The 22,123-nt window shown below is 48.2% G+C and overlaps 1 long non-coding RNA gene across 1 annotated transcript; it reads left to right on the forward strand.

Moving 5' to 3' along the window:
* Window positions 1-18,358: 18,358 nt before the first annotated feature.
* On the forward strand, window positions 18,359-19,240 carry LOC139835352 (uncharacterized). Its single transcript, XR_011751157.1, has 4 exons — window positions 18,359-18,539; window positions 18,627-18,725; window positions 18,819-18,941; window positions 19,016-19,240. It is a non-coding gene; the product is annotated as an uncharacterized lncRNA (long non-coding RNA).
* The last annotated feature ends 2,883 nt before the right edge of the window (window positions 19,241-22,123 follow it).

A 22,123-nucleotide genomic window follows, 5' to 3' on the forward strand; every position in this document is an offset into this window, starting at 1 on the left:
GACAAGCAATACCATATATATTCATAGTACATGGTAGAGATACACGAGGTGACTCCAACAATTACAAAATAAAGTTTAAAAGATATTAACAAATCTTCGAGGTCTTGAAATTCTTTCTTCTTCCAGAACACAATCTTATACTCTTCTGAAAGCAGCCAAAGATAGATAACGAACCATAGACATGTAGATACCGATGAAGGTTCTCCCATAATTTTAATTTGAGCCGCAATGCCAAGACAGTGTGCTCTCGCGCAGCCATTAAAATAGTCATTCAACATCGGCAAGAGTACCAACACCAGTATATCAGATAATAACAACCAACTAGCCTTGTCGACGTCGATGGAGATCCCAGAGTACGAATCACCATTGTCGAGGACGTAGCAGCCGGGATAAAAACTGTGAGAATAATCCTCCTCGCGGCAACAATGAAAAAGGAACCAAAATCGATCTGACGAAGCAAGATCTGAAGACTCATACCTAGAGGATTGTAATCTTTCAACACCATCATTGACGTCGGGAAGAAGATCTTGTCATCGAACGAAAACCCAAAGATCACTTATTGCAGACGATGACATCCATTAAAGGGAAACCAACAAGAAGATGACTACCAAAATTCTAACATAGTCTACTAAAAACATTACTTTTATTGAAAACTTCTCACATAGACTGGATTCCCTACTCCTCCCGATACCGGCAAAGCAGACTGAAGGAGGAGGAACCGATAAATAGAGGAGACCGAAGTGGAGGCGGCTAGGGTTTTCGAGAGGCGGCGGCTGTCATTTTCTATCCGTGCGTGTGTGTTTTCTGATGGATTCATTCTAATGCTTGGTCGATATATACTTGGCTGCCCATACTTTCTTAAGAACCCGTAGAAGAAAGCTATATATGTCAGTCCAGAAGATTATGTTCACGTTCATGTTAGGACGTGGCTTTTTGCACCAGGTGCATATGGTCCTGATTTTTGAAATGCATTTTAAACCCATTTCAAAATGTTAAAAAAAGTTGGCAAAAAATTTCTCGAGTTCATATTGATGTTCTATGTCCTCGTAAAGTCATTTCACTAAATAATGATATCTTTAGTGTCATATGTAAAAAAGAATAAATATGGTTCTAAGAAAAGGCTCTTAGTAAGACATTTCGTTATTTTTTTTTACACGAGACATAAAATAAGTTGATTGTCCATGGAACTTTGCGTGTGTACATAGAATATGGATATGTGCGAGCCAAATTTTTATTCAGAATTTTTTTTACACTTTAAAATATTTTTTACCGTGGCAGGAGCATATACATATGGGATCAAATGTGCATTTCCGATTAGGTTATACCCTTTTCTAACCTAGGGGCGGATCTACCATACAACATGTTACTAATCCTCTTCAGAATACAGAAGAACTCTTACCAATGGACAATGGCATCAAAATATTTTTTTCTCGGCCGGAATTTCGGAAATTTCGGCGGGAACCGACAATTCCGCTACCCCACGAGAATTATTGATACCGACCGAAAAAAATTCGGCAACATTTGGATTCGACCTCTAGTTTTTGGTCAAATAGACAGCATAATTGTCGGTGTGCCGTGGTGGCTTGGTGCGCCGCTGATTCCCAAAGGTCGTGAGTTCAACTCCAAGCAGTCATAATTTTTCCCTTTTATCTACTTATTCTATGTTTTGCGTTAAAAAATTAAAAAACTGGCAGGGACTACGATTCGAGGGGGCTGGACGGAAGAGTCGTACCGCTGCGCTAGCTTCAGAAGCTGCACGTTTAATTTATGCTATATATTTCTTCATTTTATGCTAGAAATTTTTGAATTTCAAAATTGTTTGAATAATCTCGTACGAAAAAATCCAGAGATTTCGCGGTAACCGCTTTTTCCGGGGTCCTCCGGTAAAAAACTGTCACCGAGAAAAAAAAACCTTGGGAATGACACCGATGGAGATTTTTCCTGGCTTCGAATCAAACCAATTGCTAAACCCAAAAATCACTTCTATTTTCTCATTTCAGCAAGCAACAAAATGAAGCTGCCTTGGCTAGATGCTTGACAAGCTTGATCGGATATTCTATCTGCTACGTACAGTTTGGCATGCACATTTGATTACTTGGAGATCTCGATCGATTCATCATTTAAGCCGTGTGCTCGACGCACTCACGTCGAAACACCCATGACCTTGCCAGCTTTAAGGCATCAAACACCTTCATTATTTAAGAATTAATCATCGTGAGTTTCCTGCTTTACCTTAGACAAATAGTTTTCTCGGCGTGGACGGCAGTACTAGATGTGGCAAAGCTTATGATTTCCAAACTAGCTAGCTAACCACTTCATGGAATCTCTTGACCTAGAACGGCCGAGATGAAAAAGGAAAATGTCGCCAGTTGCCAAGCAATATGGTCGTCGCTCAACAAAAAATATTGCAGATAATATGCGTGTCCTTGATGCATATAAACAAACCAGAGTAGTACATCATGTAAGGACTAGTGGCGCGCTAATAATTGTACAAAACTGCATACAGCTTCACGTGGTGGAAAGCAACAGAATGTGTGAGTAGAATAAGCATTTGGTGAGGAGTGAAGTGAATACAATACATGTAGAGTACTCCTTTTTAGACTTTAGTGTGTACGACTTCCAGAGATGGTCTTAAGTATTATATGCAGTGTGTTACACGCACTTGATCGATGCGAGAGATGTGATTGTATATGTTTCTAGCCCACTAATCTCTTACTTAGCCAGTTAGCCATACGACTTAACCAATATATATAGTACGCTAACAGTAGCTCGCATACTTACTAACTTGGCTTAGAGGACACTTCAGAATTTTATCATTTTTTGGCAGCCGTCCAGTGTCTATTAGACGAAACTGATAGAAAAGGAGTGTGTGACACATGCTCCGTTCTTACACACGTCACATGCATGGTATTGGACTTTCAGTTCGAGAAAGTATATACTAGTAGCGTGACAAATGAACCGAGGCGGTACTCACGGCAATGCTTCACACACTTCAGTTATTATAATGGATCACTCGATTGTCTATCTGCTAGACACTTCATTTTTATAAACTTTTAGCATCACAACAAGAAGATGCAACCACGAGAGAGTTGAACTTTTGACTTGTGCACCATTCAGCCAACACGAAGTAAGAGGAAAAGAAAGGCGCTGCCATCAGTGAATTAGACAGACAGCACCCACGGGTACAAAGCTCGCTAACGAGACTGTCTGCTGTTGGGCACGAAGTCTAAAGCCAAAGCACCGACAAGCATGACTTACATGTGTTTACCCGTGACTACAATGGGCGATCCGCGGCTAGCAGATCTAGGCTCCCCCGCTGTTAATTTCAAGTTTCAACTGAGAAGTCGAGCTAATCCTAGTGTGGTCGAGCTAACTTGATCGGCCTGCTGGCGAGCTCTCATGCAAACCAACTGCCAGTGTGTCGTGGATCCAGAAGTGAACTGCTAAAGCCATCGGCATCGAGTCGCCCCGCCATCCACGAAATCAGCAAGTGAATGTCTGCCCCCACCCCAATGCGGCCACACGATCGATCATCTATCTTATATATCTGCCCTCAGTGGAAGGTGGTGTTTTGGAACATGGGTGCATATGTATCTATTATGCAAAATGCAGAAAAAACAAAATTATAAATGTTAAAAAAAATCCGAAATAAAATTTCGTGTGTAGATTCCGACATTCTATATTCTCACACAAGTTTTCGGGGGAAACAAACATTTTATGTGCTATGTGTAAAAAAGACAAAAACATGTCCCGTGAATAGTGATATTAGAACATAAAAAAATGTCTTTTTTTACACTGGACATAAAAAATGTTCTTATTTCTCGAAAACTTGTGCGCGAACATAGAATATCTAGATGTACATGCGGAATTTTATTTCAGAATTTTTTGATATTTTGAACTGTGTTTTCACACAGTGGGTTCATATGCTTCCATGAGCCGAAATGAATACCCCCCCCCCTTCCCCACTGCCATCAACGCGTGCGTCTAAAACATACCTCCACTCTCATATCCACCTTTGTGCATGGGCTGCAAAATATGGTTGACTTTGCATCACTAACCAGTTGACCAGAAGCTGCACAATAATCATCAAGGTCCTGGCGTAGGCTCATGGCATTGCTTGCATCTGCCCTCATCAAGATAAGAGAGTCATCTGCAAAGAGTAGATGTGGCAGCACTGGCGCTCCTCTGCACACCTTGATCCCCACAGGTTTCCTACATTCTCTCTAAATTTCAGCAGGCTTGATAACCCTTCCACACACAACAAAAGTAGTCAGATAAACCATGCCATGATTAGGTCCACCCATCCATGGTCAAAACCAAGCCGAATTATTTTCTTGAGAAAGCACCATTCCACCTTGTGATATGCCTTATGCATATCTAATTTCACTGCACAAGTTTCATACTTGCCCACCCTCTTGTTCTTGATGGCATGGTAAGTTTCAAATGATACAAACACATTATCACTAATGAGCCTGCCCATTACAAACACACTTTGTGTAGGTAAAATAATATCCGAGAGTAAATTGTTTAGTCTATTGGCAATGAGTTTTGAAATCACTCTGTATATCACATTACATAGGCTGATGTGGCGAAACTGGGTAATAAACTCCGGGTTCTCCACCTTTGGGATCAATGCAATGGTCATGTCATTCCAACCCTCATGTATGATCCCAGAGTTCACCCCAAGATACATTCGCCAATAATATGCGAGAAGATAAAAGATTGTGTGGAGGCCATCAGGCTTCAGCGCCTTCAGATGACCGATATTAAACAAAGTCTTCTTCACCTCCTCTCTAGAATACGGAGCCAGCATAATATTATTCATCACATTTGAAACACATGGCTGTATCTTTTCAAATCACGTTCTGGTCCGGATGTTGTACTTCTGATGCACTACAGGAATGGAGCTAGACGCCGACGGCCAAACTGTACGCCGACGGCTTTTTATCGGGGCCGTCGGCGTACGGCCTCGCCGGGGCAGCTCAGGAAGCCGACCGTCGGCGTACACATACCGTCGGCGTAGAGGAGGCTACGCCGAGGGCAGCCGTCGGCGTCACCTTGGCCCTCGGCGTAGCACCGGCATCGCCTCTGGCCCAGCCCGCGCCGTCGTCGCCCGCTCACGGCGTCAGTCAGACGCCGACGGCCACCCTCGGCATAGGGCATGGACACCCTATGCCGACGGCCACCCTCGGCATATAGGATTTTTTTATTTTTTTCCCTCTCTCATATTACTTTATAATATGTTTCTATTATTTATTTACTAGTATGAATTATGTAAAAAATGGTTCTATTTTTTAAGAATTCGTAGATGGCATATGTAGGTCCCATGGGTGACGCTCTTCGCAGACGGGTCAACCGGAGCCACTAGGCCCAACATTTGCTATCGATGTACATATGGGTAGATCCGCGGGGTCCCTGCCCTACGGTTTCCCGAACCCTAACCCTAACCCTAACTGTAACCCTAACTCTAACCCTAACCGTAACCCTAACTCTAGCCCTAACCCTAACCCTAGGGTTTCCACATACATTGCTAACTCTAACCCTAACCCTAACTCTAACCCTAACCCTAGGGTTTCCACATACATTGCTAACCCTAACTATAACCCTAACAGATCACTTGGTAAAACCCTAACCCTAGGGGTCCCGCCCTAGGGTTTCCCAAGAAACAGAGATCACGGAGCGTCGGAAATTGTTGGAAAACTTGCTTCTGCCCCTAACATACATGTACAAGTGTGATGTAAGGTTTGGCTAACCTTGGATGTACCCGGCGTTGACGATTTCCGCATAATGGGCTACCAGTTGGTAAAATCCAGGATCTGTATGTGGAAACCCCCGCCATGGCTCGAACGGAGCCTATTTTATGGTAAAGTATGCCCAACCTATGGTTTCCATGTACATATGTCCTAAACAAAGCAAAATAAATAAAAAAGTCCACTGGTAAACCCTCGCACGGAGAAAGCTATAGGGGTAGATGTGTGGGGTCCCCGCCCTAGGGTTTTCCAAGTTACAGACTACCGGAGCGTCGGAATCGCTGGAAAACTTGTGTGTGCCCACATGGCATGCACAAAAGTGATTTGAGATGGTTTTATATCCAAGGATACCCCCCAAGGTGTGTCCGGCTTCTCGGACAGGGGGTTCCTACACTTAGGCGGTCTGGATGTATAGGGGGAACTCCTCGGAGGTGGCTTGGAGAGAAAAGTGATACATTTAAGAACTTAAGACCCAGACACGATACAAAACACTTAAATAACTAGACCCACACACATACCAAAGCGCTTAAAGTACTAGACCCACACACGAACTGAAACACTTAAAGAACTACACCCACACACAGGAACCAACACACTTAAAGAACTACACCCACACAGGAACCAAAACACTTAAAGAACTAGACGCACACACAAACCAAAACATTTAAAGAACTACACCCACACACGAATAAAGCACTTAACGCTAGACACACGGACTCGACACACACACATATTAATCAGAGAAGTCGAAATCTTCGTCCTCGCTGGGGGTGTCCTCTAAAGCGGTGGTTGTGAAGATCCACGACCACCGTTCATCATCCTCCCCCCATGTCGACGCCTCTCCTTTGGCGTACTCTGCTTCAACCGCAGCCTTCCTCTGCCGCTTTCCCGCCCTCCTCTCTCTCCTGTACGTCTGCTTGTCCTTCCAGAATGCGCGCTCTGCCTCGACGGCTCCGGGATGGTCTCTGCGCCACTGTGCCATGAACTGCTCGTCCGCCTCGGTGGTATCAATCCGCCGCTGGCCAGACCTGTACCACCGCGCTTCACGCTGTGAGCGAAGTAGCGGCTCAGTAGAGAGACTCTGAGCTTCCGTCAGAGACCTGACCTCCGGGAAGTTCATTTCGTGGCGAGGCCGGCCAAACCTCCAAGCCGCAACGTCGTATGCGCGGGCAGCAGCCTCCTTCGTGTAGAAGGTGCCGAGCCACACACGCGTACCACCGGCGGTGATTTCAGCCGCGAAATGTCCCGCAGGCCGCAGGCGAACGCCGATGAAGCCCGTGTTGCTACGGCGATGAGGAGCCATCTCAGCGGCAGCTCAGCTCAGAGGATTTTGTGGTGCTGTTGGATGAGAGAAGTGATGAGGGGAGAAATGTTGCTGGTGCTGTTAGTGGAGAAGACATGGCTATATATAGGCCGACGAGGGGCTGAAACGGCGGGAAAACTTGGCGGGAGAGAATGGGCGGGAAAGGGTGGGCGGGAAAACTTGGCGGGAGAGAATGAGCGGGAAAGGGTGGGCGGGAAAACTTGGCGGGAAATCATGGCGGGAAAAAAGGGCGGGGGAGAAGCAGCGGGAAAGGGTGAGCGGGAAAAAAAGGCGGGAGAGAAGTAGCAGGGCGGAGGTGAACCGGAGAGAAACTTGAGATCATATGGGATGATCCTTGTTTCCACATGTACCTATGACCTAACCAAGCTCAAATGGAGGCATATGCCCACCGGGGGACCCCCGATGGGATGCAGTCAAAGGGGTAGACCGAGCGGTCAACTTAACTAGGGTTTCATCGGAAATCGAGCATCGGATCTAGGGAATGGCCCCAAAACTTGTGTGTGTCCACATGGAATGCACAAAAGTGATTTGAGATGGTTTTATATCCAAGGCTACCCCCCCAGGTGTGTCCGGCTTCTCGGACAGGGGGTTCCTACACTTAGGCAGATTCTGCATGTATAGGGGGGAACTCCCTTGGAGGTGAACCGGAGAGAAACTTGAGATCATATGTGATGATCCTTGTTTCCACATGTACCTATGACCTAACCAAGCTCAAATGGAGGCATATGCCCACCGGGGGACCCCCGATGGGATGCAGTCAAAGGGGTAGACCGCGCGGTCAACAGAACTAGGGTTTCGTCGGAAATCGAGCATCGGATCTAGGGAATGGCCCCAAAACTTGTGTGTGTCCACATGGAATGCACAAAAGTGATTTGAGATGGTTTTATATCCAAGGCTACCCCCCAGGTGTGTCCGGCTTCTCGGACAGGGGGTTACTACATTTAGGCAGATTCTGCATGTATAGGGGGGAACTCCCTCGGAGGTGAACCGGAGAGAAACTTGAGATCATATGTGATGATCCTTGTTTCCACATGTACCTATGACCTAACCAAGCTCAAATGGAGGCATATGCCCACCGGGGGACCCCCGATGGGATGCAGTCAAAGGGGTAGACCGCGCGGTCAACAGAACTAGGGTTTCTTCGGAAATCGAGCATCGGATCTAGGGAATGGCCCCAAAACTTGTGTGTGTCCACATGGAATGCACAAAAGTGATTTGAGATGGTTTTATATCCAAGGCTACCCCCAGTGTGTCCTAGCTTCTGGACAGGGGGTTACTACACTTAGGCAGATTCTGCATGTATAGGGGGGAACTCCCTCGGAGGTGAACCGGAGAGAAACTTGAGATCATATGTGATGATCCTTGTTTCCACATGTACCTATGACCTAACCAAGCTCAAATGGAGGCATATGCCCACCGGGGGACCCCCGATGGGATGCAGTCAAAGGGGTAGACCGCGCGGTCAACAGAACTAGGGTTTCGTCGGAAATCGAGCATCGGATCTAGGGAATGGCCCCAAAACTTGTGTGTGTCCACATGGAATGCACAAAAGTGATTTGAGATGGTTTTATATCCAAGGCTACCCCCAGGTGTGTCCGGCTTCTCGGACAGGGGGGTTCCTACACTTAGGCGGTCTGCATGTATAGGGGGAACTCCTCGGAGGTGAACCGGAGAGAAACTTGAGATCATATGTGATGATCCTTGTTTCCACATGTACCTATGACCTAACCAAGCTCAAATGGAGGCATATGCCCACCGGGGACCCCGATGGGATGCGATCAAAGGGGTAGACCGCGCGGTCAATGTAACTAGGGTTTCGTCGGAAATCGAGCATCGGATCTAGGGAATGGCCCCAAAACTTGTGTGTGTCCACATGGAATGCACAAAAGTGATTTGAGATGGTTTTATATCCAAGGCTACCCCCCCAGGTGTGTCCGGCTTCTCGGACAAGGGGTTCCTACACTTAGGCAGATTCTGCATGTATAGGGGGGAACTCCCTCGGAGGTGAACCGGAGAGAAACTTGAGATCATATGTGATGATCCTTGTTTCCACATGTACCTATGACCTAACCAAGCTCAAATGGAGGCATATGCCCACCGGGGGACCCCCGATGGGATGCTTCTAAGGGGTAGACCGCGCGGTCAACAGAACTAGGGTTTCGTCGGAAATCGAGCATCGGATCTAGGGAATGGCCCCAAAACTTGTGTGTGTCCACATGGAATGCACAAAAGTGATTTGAGATGGTTTTATATCCAAGGCTACCCCCAGGTGTGTCCGGCTTCTCGGACAGGGGGTTACTACACTTAGGCAGATTCTGCATGTATAGGGGGAACTCCCTCGGAGGTGAACCGGAGAGAAACTTGAGATCATATGTGATGATCCTTGTTTCCACATATACCTATGACCTAACCAAGCTCAAATGGAGGCATATGCCCACCGGGGGACCCCCGATGGGATGCAGTCAAAGGGGTAGACCGCGCGGTCAACAGAACTAGGGTTTCGTCGGAAATCGAGCATCGGATCTAGGGAATGGCCCCAAAACTTGTGTGTGTCCACATGGAATGCACAAAAGTGATTTGAGATGGTTTTATATCCAAGGCTACCCCCCGGGTGTGTCGGCTTCTCGGACGGGGGTTACTACACTTAGGCGGTCTGCATGTATAGGGGAACTCCCTCGGAGGTGAACCGGAGAGAAACTTGAGATCATATGTGATGATCCTTGTTTCCACATGTACCTATGACCTAACCAAGCTCAAATGGAGGCATATGCCCACCGGGGGACCCCGATGGGATGCAGTCAAAGGGGTAGACCGCGCGGTCAACATAACTAGGGTTTCGTCGGAAATCGAGCATCGGATCTAGGGAATGGCCCCAAAACTTGTGTGTGTCCACATGGAATGCACAAAAGTGATTTGAGATGGTTTTATATCCAAGGCTACCCCCCAGGTGTGTCCGGCTTCTCGGACAGGGGGTTCCTACACTTAGGCAGATTCTGCATGTATAGGGGGGAACTCCCTCGGAGGTGAACCGGAGAGAAACTTGAGATCATATGTGATGATCCTTGTTTACACATGTACCTATGACCTAACCAAGCTCAAATGGAGGCATATGCCCACCGGGGGACCCCCGATGGGATGCAGTCAAAGGGGTAGACCCCGCGGTCAACAGAACTAGGGTTTCGTCGGAAATCGAGCATCGGATCTAGGGAATGGCCCAAAAACTTGTGTGTGTCCACATGGAATTCACAAAAGTGATTTGAGATGGTTTTATATCCAAGGCTACCCCCCCAGGTGTGTCCGGCTTCTCGGACAGGGGGTTCCTACACTTAGGCAGATTCTGCATGTATAGGGGGGAACTCCCTCGGAGGTGAACCGGAGAGAAACTTGAGATCATATGGGATGATCCTTGTTTCCACATATACCTATGACCTAACCAAGCTCAAATGGAGGCATATGCCCACCGGGGGCCCCCCGATGGGATGCAGTCAAAGGGGTAGACCGCGCGGTCAACAGAACTAGGGTTTCGTCGGAAATCGAGCATCGGATCTAGGGAAGGGCCCCAAAACTTGTGTGTGTCCACATGGAATGCACAAAAGTGATTTGAGATGGTTTTATATCCAAGGCTACCCCCCAGGTGTGTCCGGCTTCTCGAACAGGGGGTTCCTACACTTAGGCAGATTCTGCATGTACAGGGGGGAACTCCCTCGGAGTTGAACCGGAGAGAAACTTGAGATCATATGGGATGATCCTTGTTTACACATGTACCTATGACCTAACCAAGCTCAAGTGGAGGCATATGCCCACCGGGGGACCCCCGATGGGATGCAGTCAAAGGGGTAGATCTGCGGGGCTCCCAGATTAGGGTTTCTTCCACCGGTGGGAATATTGATGCGCCGATAGGGTAACTATTGATACTACATGTTCCGATGACCTAACACAACACAAGGGAAGAGAAAAGTCCATGGGTCAGCTGTCATCGGAGGTCGGTCAAAGGGGTAGATCTGCGGGGCTACCGGATTAGGGTTTTGTCTACCGGAGGGAATAGTGATGTAAGATAGGGTAATTATTGGTACTACATGTTCCGATGACCTAACACAACACAAAGTAAGAGAAAAGTCCATAGTTCAACTGTTATCGGAGGCCGGTCAAAGGGGTAGATCTGCGGGGCTCCCGGATTAGGGTTTCGTCTACCAGGGGGAATATTAAGTTAAGATATGGTAAAAATATTTATACGCATAGCTTGGGAATGTAGAAGATTAAAACAAATTTGCATGGAAATATATAATTTAATAAATATAATTGACATTAATAAAATTTAAATACAAAAAAAATTGAAAAATAAAAAAAGGGGCTATGCCGAGGGCTGCCCTCGGCATATGCCTGGCCCTCGGCATAGGGACGACACGGTCGGCCGGGTCAGTTATGTGCTGGTCGAGCCAGACCAGCACCTAACCCTAACCACGCACCCTCCCCCAAGCCCGAGCCTGCCCGCCGCCTCCCGCCTGCCCGCCGCCGTCTGCGCCTCCCGAGCAGCCCGCCCGCCGTCGTCGCTGCGCCTCCCGAGCCGCTGCCCGCCGCCAGCCTCCTCACCGCGACGCCGCCTGCGCCTTACCCCACCCCCCCGCCCTCCCCGGCGCCGCCGCCCACTCGCGCCGCGGGCGCCTCCCCCGCTCCCGAGCTCCCCGCCCCCACGCGCCGCCGCCCGGCAGCCGCTCTCCTCCTCCTCACGCCCCCGCCCGCCGTCCCTGGACGGCCTCTCCTCGCGCCCCCACCCACCGAGCTCCCCGGCCGGCCTCCTCCTCGCGCCCCGCCCACGGTAAGATTTCTTTTTTTTATTTGTGTATTGGTTTTAGTTGTTGAAATTGAAATGTGTAAGAAAATAGTAATTGAAATGTGTAATTGATTTGAAATAGAAAGAAAGAAATAGTAATTGAAATTGAAATTGAAATTGAAAGAAATTGAAATTGAAATTGATTTGAAAATTGGAAAGAAATAGAAATGAAATGGAAATGTGTAATAGAAATAGAAATGAATTTGTTTAATAATGGAAATAGAAATGCAAATGTGAATTTGTTCTAATAATGTGAATTTGTAATAGGCCATGTCGTGACCGCCTCGTCATGAGCACCCCGGCGTGACGATCCCGGATCTTTGACGCGCTTCTCGACGTTCGCCGACATCGACACTCGGTTGTTGGACTACTTCCTCTTCATCCGAGGGTGAGCTAAATTTCCAACTTCTTCTCCGCATTTTCTTATGTCACTAGATTCATTTTCCAAGTCCAGTTGCGTAACCTAGGTGTCACTTCCCGTCCGCGAGCGTTACGCGGATAAATATGCATTAGTGGTCCGCATATTTTGAACCGTAACGCTTGCGGCATTTACGGGACAGTCGGCGGATGCGTAGTTGCCTACGTTTTCCATGTTCTACTCCGGTCCGAGTCAGGATTTCGGCGGCGCCTCCCCGTTGTTCTCCGGATGCACATCCTCTCGGCTTTTTGCCGAGACGTGTATCGGGAGAGCAGCGGGGAGGTGTCACGAAATTCTGACTTGGACCGGGTAGAGCATGGAGAACGTAGCCAACTACGGATCCGGCGGCTGCTAGAGCCCACCTAGTAGAGATGTAGGTTGATGCATGCGTTTCGCCGGTAAAATAAATAAAAATATGATGCATTTAATTTCCTATTTGATATAAATGCTATGTCTGTGGGTTTGGCTCCCAATAAAGCGAGAGGATGGCTGATAATGGATGGATGTACAATGAGCGTGTTAGTGCGACTGAGAAAACAGATGAGTGGACAAGGAAGACCCATTTTCTAGTGAATGAGTTAGCGCGTGGTACAAAGGGGCTGGTTCGGGCACTTTGCCCCTGTGTTCGCTGCGTGAAGCGTCAACGTCGTGGGAAGGATGAAATGTATAGACACCTTCTGCAATATGGGTATATGCATGGGTACGTCACGGAAATCGACTTTGATGAGCGCGAACGTGACAGAGGTGAGGTGATGCGGCAGCGGCTCAATGGCAATGCGTACGATGGAATTAGAGACTTTCTAGATGATCTCGTCCATGCCGATGTCCCGGATTCGCCACCTCCAGAACCGGAGGCGCCGCCAGAACCGGAGGCGCCGCCAGAACCGAAGGAACCAGAGCCAACCGCGAAGGCCTTCTATGATATGATTGCCGTGGCTAAGAGGCCTCTGTACGAGGGCGCCGCGATTTCTCAGCTCGATGCCATCTCCCAATGTCTAGCCGACAAGACCCGGTACAACACCACCCGTGAGGGCTTTGAAGCAAGTCTGAAAACAACTGGTAACATGTTGCCCAAAGATCATTGTCTGCCTCAAAGCTCGCACGCGACGAGGAGAATGATGAAGGACCTCAACATGGATTATCAAAGGATAGACTGTTGTCCGAAAGGCTGCGTTCTATTTTTGGAGACAAGATGCGGAGGACAAGTACTGTCCCATCTCAGTAAGCGATCCTAGGTATGAAGAGGTAACGGGAAAGGATGGTCGTGAGAGGCGGTCAAGCACCGCAAAGTCGATTCTTCGATATCTCCCATTCATAAAAAGAATCCAGCGGCTTTACATGCACGAGGAGACAGCCAAACAGATGACGTGGCACAAGTATGGGAAGAGATTCGTGGACGAAAACAAGAAGTTGAAGATGGGACATCCATCCGATGGTACGGCATGGAAGAACTTCGATACAAAACACCGCCTTAAGGCAGCCGAGGCTCGGAATGTCAGAATTGCGATAGCAACAGATGGCTTCAATCCATATGGTATGTCCAATGCCAATTACAGTTGCTGGCCCGTGTTTGTTATTCCGCTCAATCTCCCTCCCGGAGTCCTAATGACGAGGAAGACCATGTTTCTGTCGCTGATCATTCCAGGCCCTCATTACCCGGGGAAGAATTTGAGTGTCTACATGCAGCCGATTGTGGAAGATTTGAACCACTCTTGGCACCACGGGACATTGACGTACGACCGAGCATCGAAGACAAACTTCTACATGAAAGTTTGGTTGCGGTATACCATGCATGACATGCCGGGTACGCCCTAACATGTGGATGGTGTACGGTGGTAAGTGGCCATGCCCGGTGTGCGAGCATCGGCTTGAGTTCCTTTGGCTCTGACGAAGGGTCGCAAGTATGTTGCGTTTGACACGAATCGACAGTTCCTCAAAAGGAGGCATCCGTTTAGAGAAGACAAAAGAACTTCAAGAAGGGCAAAGTTGTGCATGAAAAAAAGATGTGCCGAAGTTTGATGGTACACTTGTTGAAGCCGAGCTACGTGCTCTCGTGCGGCAGCGACGCCAACTGGCCATCAATTTGAGGGATATGGTGTAACGCACAACCGGACTCACGAGGCGGCTTTAACGAAGCTCGAGTATTACAAGGACCTCGAACTTCCCCATAACATCGATGTGATGCACCTTTGTAAAGAATGTCGCGGAGTCCGTCTTTCACACATGCCTGAACATTCCCGGAAGTCAAAGGATAATGTCAAGGCTAGAGTCGATATTGAGATCCTCTGTGATAGGGAAAAATTACACATGAAGCGTCCTATTGGCCGTCAAAAGAATTGGTTCAAGCCGCATGCCAACTTCTGCCTTGATTCCATCCAAAAGAAGGAGGCATTCGGGTGGCTCAAATACGTCGTGATGTTCCGGATGGTTATTGCTCGAATATGAGTAAGGGAGTTAATCTTTCGACGGGAAAAGTCACCGGGCTCAAGAGTCACGACTATCATATATGGATTCAGCGGCTCATGCCGGTGATGCTTCGAGTATATCCCCGAGAAAGTGCAGCGAGTGCTTGCGCAGTTGAGCCATTTCTTCCGCACGCTCTGTGCTAGCGGATATGTCCCAAGGTTATTGCAAAGCTACAACATACAAGGCCGGAGTTGCTATGCAATTTGGAGATGATATTTCCGCCGGAGCTTCTTTACTCCGATGGCACATCTCATTGTGCACCTCGCCAACGAGGCACTCTTGGGTGGTCCGGTGCAGTTTCGTTGGCAGTTCTGTATTGAGAGAGAGTTTAAGTATATTCGAAAGATAACTGGAAACAAGGCCAAGATTGAAGCATGCATAGCTGAGGCAATATGCCTTCGGGAGATGGCAGATGCCGCGACAACGTACTATCCCGATGATGTTCCCACTCAGCATAACCCGGTCACTCGTTACAATGTCGACGTGCCCGAGAATGACCCCAAGCTAAAACTATTCCAATTCCCCGGTGGCAAGGCTGGTAAAGGAACAAAATATAAATTGGAGAATGAAGAGAAGGATTGTATAATGCTATATGTGCTTATGAACATGGAGGAAGTGATCCCATTCGTAAGGTAAAATGGTGAACAAATTACTTTGCAGCTAGTAACCTCGTCTCGGTCTAATGCTTATTTTCTCCTTTCGAATTCACGGATGAAATGTGGCCGTATGATGAATTGCCCGAAACCTCGGAGATGGACACTCTACTGAAAGACGGTGCTCCCGGAATTAATAAAAACTTTGTGACATGGTTCATGGAAAAAGTAATTTCTAACCTTTCCTCTTACATTGCAACATGTGACTTGTCCCTCTTATTACACGTAACTAATGCACACAACAAATTTGAAATGTTCTTGTAGGGCCGTGAGAGAAACGTTGATATGATAGATGAGTTGAAATGTGTTTCCCAAGGTTGTAGCCGTGAGGTGACCAAGTATGAGAAGTATGATGTGAATGGGTTTCTCTTCCACACAGAGACGCACCAGAAGGGCCGGGCGAATCCCAAAACGATAAATACTGGGGTCTTCACCAAAGGAGCCAACAACTTTGATTACTACGGAAGGTTACAAAGTGTATACGAGTTGACATTCAATCGTACGAACGTGCAACTCAATATCGTCGTGTTCAAGTGTCATTGGTTCGACCCAATAGGTGGACAGAGAAGTGATAAGTCCATTGGGTTAGTTGAAGTTAAGCCTTCAACCACCTATAGCGGAGCCGATGTCTTTGTTGTGGCTCACCAAGCCAAGCAAGTTTATTATTTGCCCTACCCATGCCAGAAAGCGGAACTCAAGGGTTGGGAAGTCGTCTTCCAGGTATCGCCACATGGTAACCTACCGATTCCCTCTGAGGATGATTACAACAACATTGACCCCGTGACATACGAGGGGATTTTCTATCAAGAGGAACAGGACTTCGGGGAATATATTTTAGAACCGTTTGTTCAAGAGGACCTCGGGAACGATGCAGAAACTCGTGGTGAGTCAGTGGTGGATCTAAAGGACATATCTATGCTCGAGAAGTTACTTGAGGCGAATGACAATTATGATGAGCCTCCACCCGTCGACCCTTCAACTTTGTACTCACAAGATAGTGATAGTGATAGTGGGCCAGAGAAAGAGAAAGAGAAAGAGATGGAGTATGAGAGTGAGCGTGAGAGCGATGATGGCTGGTGAGGGTCTTTTATTCTTAGTATTTATTTGTCAACATGCTTCTTAATTGCATTGTGCCTTTTATTCTTAGTATCTTCACTTTATTTGTCAACATGCTTCTTAATTGCATTGTGCCTTTTATTCTTAGTATCTTCATTTTATTATGTCAACATGCTTCTTAATTGCATTGTGCCTTTTATTCTTAGTATCTTCATATAATATGTCTTTGTGCTTAACTGTTTTATTCTTCTCAATGCAGGTGGCTCGAACAATATGAGCAGCGGCAAGGCAGACTCCGAGCTTGCTTAAGACGCTGGCGCGGTGAAGAGGAATATTCCTAGAGTGCCTAGACGGAGTGATCGAGCCCCGGTGCAAAATCCGCGTTACGCCGATGGTACCGATGGAGGACGAGGACGAGGAGGACGAGGTGGAGGTCGAGGACGAGGACGAGGAGGACGAGGTGGAGGACGAGGTGGCGGCGGGGTACACATGGACTTTGACGAGCCACCCTCCGCTTCTGGCGACGTGGCTCCTGAGTTGTACCTTGAGGGTCCGTCTAGTGGGGAGGTGGAGATGGAGACGGAGTCTACACACGAGTCGGACTCTAGGGCTGAGTTGGAGGTCATGGAGGGTGAAGGTGCGCCGAAGCCCTTGAAGCTTCGTGGAGAAGCTAGAGTCCCCGATGCGAGGAAGGAGCTGAAGACCCATGATGACAAGGCCCTTATCATTCCTTCGAGCGATGAGTAAGTGTACTACTTCAGAAATTTCGAACATGTATTTTCATCTTGGGCATAATAAACAATTTGGCATGTGTAGTAATGTGTGATTTATTTGCAGCAACTGGACATGGGATGCCAAGCCCCCCCGCATGCCTAACAGCTTGCTTGGGGCTCTGATTAAGAAGTTCTGGCGCGGCAGATACACTCCCCTTAGCACGGTCCCCGGTGGCCCGACGAAGCTAGCCACTACTTGGGCGGACTATGAGGATGCCCCTGCCGTAGGCTTCGCGACATTCTTGAGGCCGTGACCACCAAGTTCGGGTAAGGCATATATTTCTCGAGCACCGTTCATAGTTGATGACCCTAATGTGCTAACTCATGACTTTCACAACTGATTTATGCATGATTGAAGTGCTTCTATCGTGTGGACCCGGAGCATGATACGCAGGCGCGTCTCACTTTGCGTGGCGCTTGCGAGAGGTTGACACCGCAGCAGTGGTACAACTAAAAGTTCACCAGCGCTAGTGCCTTCTGGGCTAACAAGGGTAAGACGGTCAAGAAGGAGTACTATGTTGGTAACCAGCCTACGGAGGAATGGGCAATGACCATTGAGGAGTACATGTCGGTGAGTAAAATGTCAATGAGATTCTACATTGCTGCTAAGTTTTCATTGAATTATCTTGAGCTGAGTATTGCGTTTTCAGGTTTGTCCCGAGTGGGCCGAGCAGCATAGGGAGGCATGGGAGGAGCTGATTAGGGCGAGGTGGCTCAGGCAGGACGAGGAGTTTGCAGCCGTGTCGAGGCGTAACATGGAGAACCGAGGCACCGGTGGCACACACTGCGCGGGAAACCGCGACTACACCCGCTTCAAGGGGAAAAAGGTATGTATATACATGGAACGACCTTCATTCATTTCCCGCCATGTCTCATTTGTGGTACGCTTAACTTTTCTTTTCGCGATGCAGGTGGCGAGGCACCACAGGGGTGGTGCTTCATGATGCCCGGATATATGACATGATGCGGACGGCGAAGCCCAATCCCGCATTGCCTCGGCCACGGTACTACGGCAATGCCAAGGCCGCCAAGGAGGACTCTGCGACATGGTCAAGTCTCGTCACCCCGAGGTGGATGACCGCTTGAGCATTCCGGTCGACGAGGAGTCGTTGGTCCTGTCGGGGCACGGGCGTCCGCATGGCCGTTTCCCCTTTCTGAATAAGGCGGTCAAGCCTACCCACTCCACGAGCTACACGCGTCTCAAGCATACCCTCACCGCCGACAGCCCCCAGCCTCGTCCACGGCCTGCTCGTCCACCCGCCTACGATGTAAGTTTTCCTCATTTTCATCCTCTTTCCGGTTTTTCTTCCTACATGGCTAAGTGTTTACGAGATTCATTGTTTCTGAAATTGTAGCCTGAGTTCGAGGCGGCCTTCGAAGCCTGCAATGAAGCGTATCAGCAGGCCGCTGCCCAGTGGAATAGGCAGAATACGGCCTACATGGCGTATATAGGAGTAAGTCTGAATCTTTCTTCTCGCGCAAGTAGATGACAAGTCTCAGTTTGATGCTTTATTTCTGCAAAGCCTAACTTGTAACCTATCTTGCAGGAAATGATGATCTCTATGTCTACTGGTACACCGCCACCGGCTCGAGTTACCGTGGCGGGGGACATGCCTATCATGCCATCGAGGGCAGCTTTCGCTGCGACTTACTACGGATCCACACCGGAGGTAAGTTCTTTGCCAAACCGGTAGTTACCACTTGTCTTTGCCTCGCAAGTTGCTAACATGTAGGGAACATGTAGGGAACGGGATGGTCCGGGAACCAGGCATCGCCGGGTGGGCGCGAGGTCACACCGGTTCATGAAGGTGGTCGGTCTCCTGGGCGTTCTGCTGGTGCCTCTCCGTCGACTACTCCTGGGACTACTCCCGGTGCCTCTCCGTCGACTTCTCCTAGGCGTACCACCGGTCCTTCTCCAGGTGGTTCTTCTGCAGCTTCTACCGGAGCGCAACCCCGGGCTGCTCGTTTCGCCAACGATGTGGGCGGACACACCCCGCCCGGTTCCTTCCTCCGCTAGTCAGCTTAGAACTAGGGTTTGCTTGCTACTACTATGTATTTGGATGACATGGCACTCTCCTCTTTTATGCTATTATGTGCACCATGTATGCTACTATGTGGATTCCATGCTATTTATGTGAATTATGGTGAATTTGGATGAATTTGTATGTGTGAACTGTAGTATTATGCAAACTGAACTGCTGGAACGGTGCAAATTAAACTGCTGAAAACAAAAAAAAAATTTGGGCAGGTCTACGCCGAGGGCAATGCCGTCGGCATAGACCCCTGCTGCGACCATATGGTCAGGGCTATGCCGACGGTATTACCGTCGGCGTATACCCCCACCTGGCAGCCGCGCCCAGCGTGCCGCGTGTCCACTGCATGGGCCATGCAGACGCCGAGGGCCTGGCCGTCGGCGTAGACGCCGAACGTGGCAGCCTCGCGACGCGCCACGTCGCCCCACGGCCCCCAGATGGCGTGGCTACGCCGAGGGGAAAGCCGTCGGCGTCTGGATCACCTCCGTTAACGGCGACGGCGCGCCGTGGCCAGACGCCGACGGCAGCGATGCCGAGGGTCTTCTTCACCGTCGGCATAGAGCGAGGACGCCGACGGCTACTTCTACGCCGAGGGCAGGCCGGGCTACGCCGAGGGACCTGGACGCCGACGAGGTACGCCGAGGGCTGCCATCGGCGTAGCCTACGCCGAGGGCCAGGCGTGGCTACGCCGAGGGCAGCCGGCCATCGGCGTAGAGCTCCATTCCTATAGTGATGTGAATAAACAGTCAAAATAATCTGATGCCATCGATCATCGTTGATTATGATCTTTTTACCAGCCCATAAGAATCTTCATCTCTGTCTGGTTGGGACGACATTGGAGGTGGCGGCATTTATTTAGGCACGGCACCTGCCACGCAAGAGGAAATCAGCAGGTAATGAACGAAGAAAATGGCTGAAAATTGGCGAGCCGGCCGGTGGTGCCTCAGACGGAAGATTATGTTGCTCGTCGATCCAATTTTCTGGACGCGTCGTGATCTCTTGATATTTTTTTGAAAATATGTTGTGTATTAATTATAAAACATTGTTTAAATTACAATCATCCAAGGCCGCTTTCGATACGCAGGTCGGCACCGCACCTTGTAACACTCCACGACACAACACATTACGACTAAGTTGGCATAAACCATGAGCAACGTTATTACCGTTTCTGCTCACTTTAGAGATGACAATTTGTCGCTTTGGTGGTCTCAACGAGTTGAATTCCTTCGCAATGAAACACACCTCAGATCGGTCGCTACTATCCTCTCTAAAGGACTCCACAACTGAAGCACAATCTATCTCAATGATAAGATTTGAAGTACAATTTGCAATTCCCAATCTCAAACCTTCAAGGCATGCAATAGCTTCTCCCATTGCCGCTGATTGGCAGTGAGTGATGACATCCCAAGCTGATAGTAGAATGTTACCCATGTGGTCCCGTAGAACCACACCCCAAGCATCATTCCTTTCTTCCTTTAAAAAACTTGCATCAACATTGCATTTTATCCATCCATCAGGTGGTTTTTCCCAGATTTTCCCCTGCACTTGGATCGCATTTTGGACCTTGTCATCAATGATTTGCTTCTGGTCTATTTTTCCTTTTCCTTTTCTATCCACTACAAGCTCTCCTTTCTTTAACTTCTGCAAGGTAGCTAAATAACTCTATAGAAAATTGATCGAGTTTTGGATAGAAGCTTTACCATCGGCGAAAATTATATTGTTTCTGTGATGCCACGCTCTCCACCATATGAACATCATTTTGTCCCTCATCTCTTTGGGCAGTTTGTCTAGCAAGACCAGAACCCATTCATTCCCTGTAAAGACTAGTTCAGATTCATGTGGTAGTTCCCAGATTTCAGCCAAACCTTGCCTTAGAGCCTTTGCCTTTGTGCAATTCATAGTCGCATGGTACCCAGGTTCTTCCTCCATTCCACAGATACTGCAAGTGGGCAAGACATTGGGGAGTCTTCTACTTCTGTTTACCTGAACAGCTAGGTTGTTAGTAGCTACCTTCCAGGTGAATATCTTTACTTTGGGAGGTACATTTGCGCTCCAAATAGTATTCCATAGACTTCTATCCCCATTCAGATTTCCACTTGAGTTTGGTGGATTATTGGATCTGAGATCAAGGGACAGATTGTAGGCACTCTTCACTGTGAACATGCCATGTTTTTCTGGGATCCAAGATATGAAATCATCCTCGTCAATTCTTGGCAAGCGAATTTTGAGTATTTCCTCGGCATCATGGGGCATAAAAAATTTCCTTACCAAATCTTCCTTCCATGATCGGTCCTCGTGATTTATAAGCTTATCTACTCGTCTATATCTTGAGTTTGTCAAGTTTGCAGTGACTTTCATGTCTCCCCTTGGGATCCAATTATCTCTCCAAATCCGAACTTTCTTCCCGTTTCCGATACGCCATAATATGCCCTTTTTTAGGAGCTCGAGGCCATACATGATACCTTGCCAACAGGGAGATGGGTTCCTAATAAAAGCAGTATCTGTTAACTCTCCATTTGGGTAGTATTTTGCTTTAAGTAACCTTGCACATAAACTATCTGGAAAAGGAATGAGTCTCCAAGCCTGTCTTGCCAACAATGCTTGATTGAACAAATGGAGATCTCTGAAACCCATTCCGCCCTGCCCTTTTCTTCTCGTAACTTTATCCCAGCTCATCCAATGCATTCTTCTCCTGTCATTTTCATCACCCCACCAAAAGTCTCTTGTCAATTTCATGAGATCTTCACACAGTCCCTCTGAGAATTTGAACACACTCATGGAGTAGGTAGTAATGGTTTGTATCACTGATTTAATGAGAA

The sequence above is a fragment of the Lolium perenne genome, chromosome 2 (genome assembly GCF_019359855.2).
Source record: "Lolium perenne isolate Kyuss_39 chromosome 2, Kyuss_2.0, whole genome shotgun sequence".
Classification (NCBI taxonomy): Eukaryota; Viridiplantae; Streptophyta; class Magnoliopsida; order Poales; family Poaceae; genus Lolium; species Lolium perenne.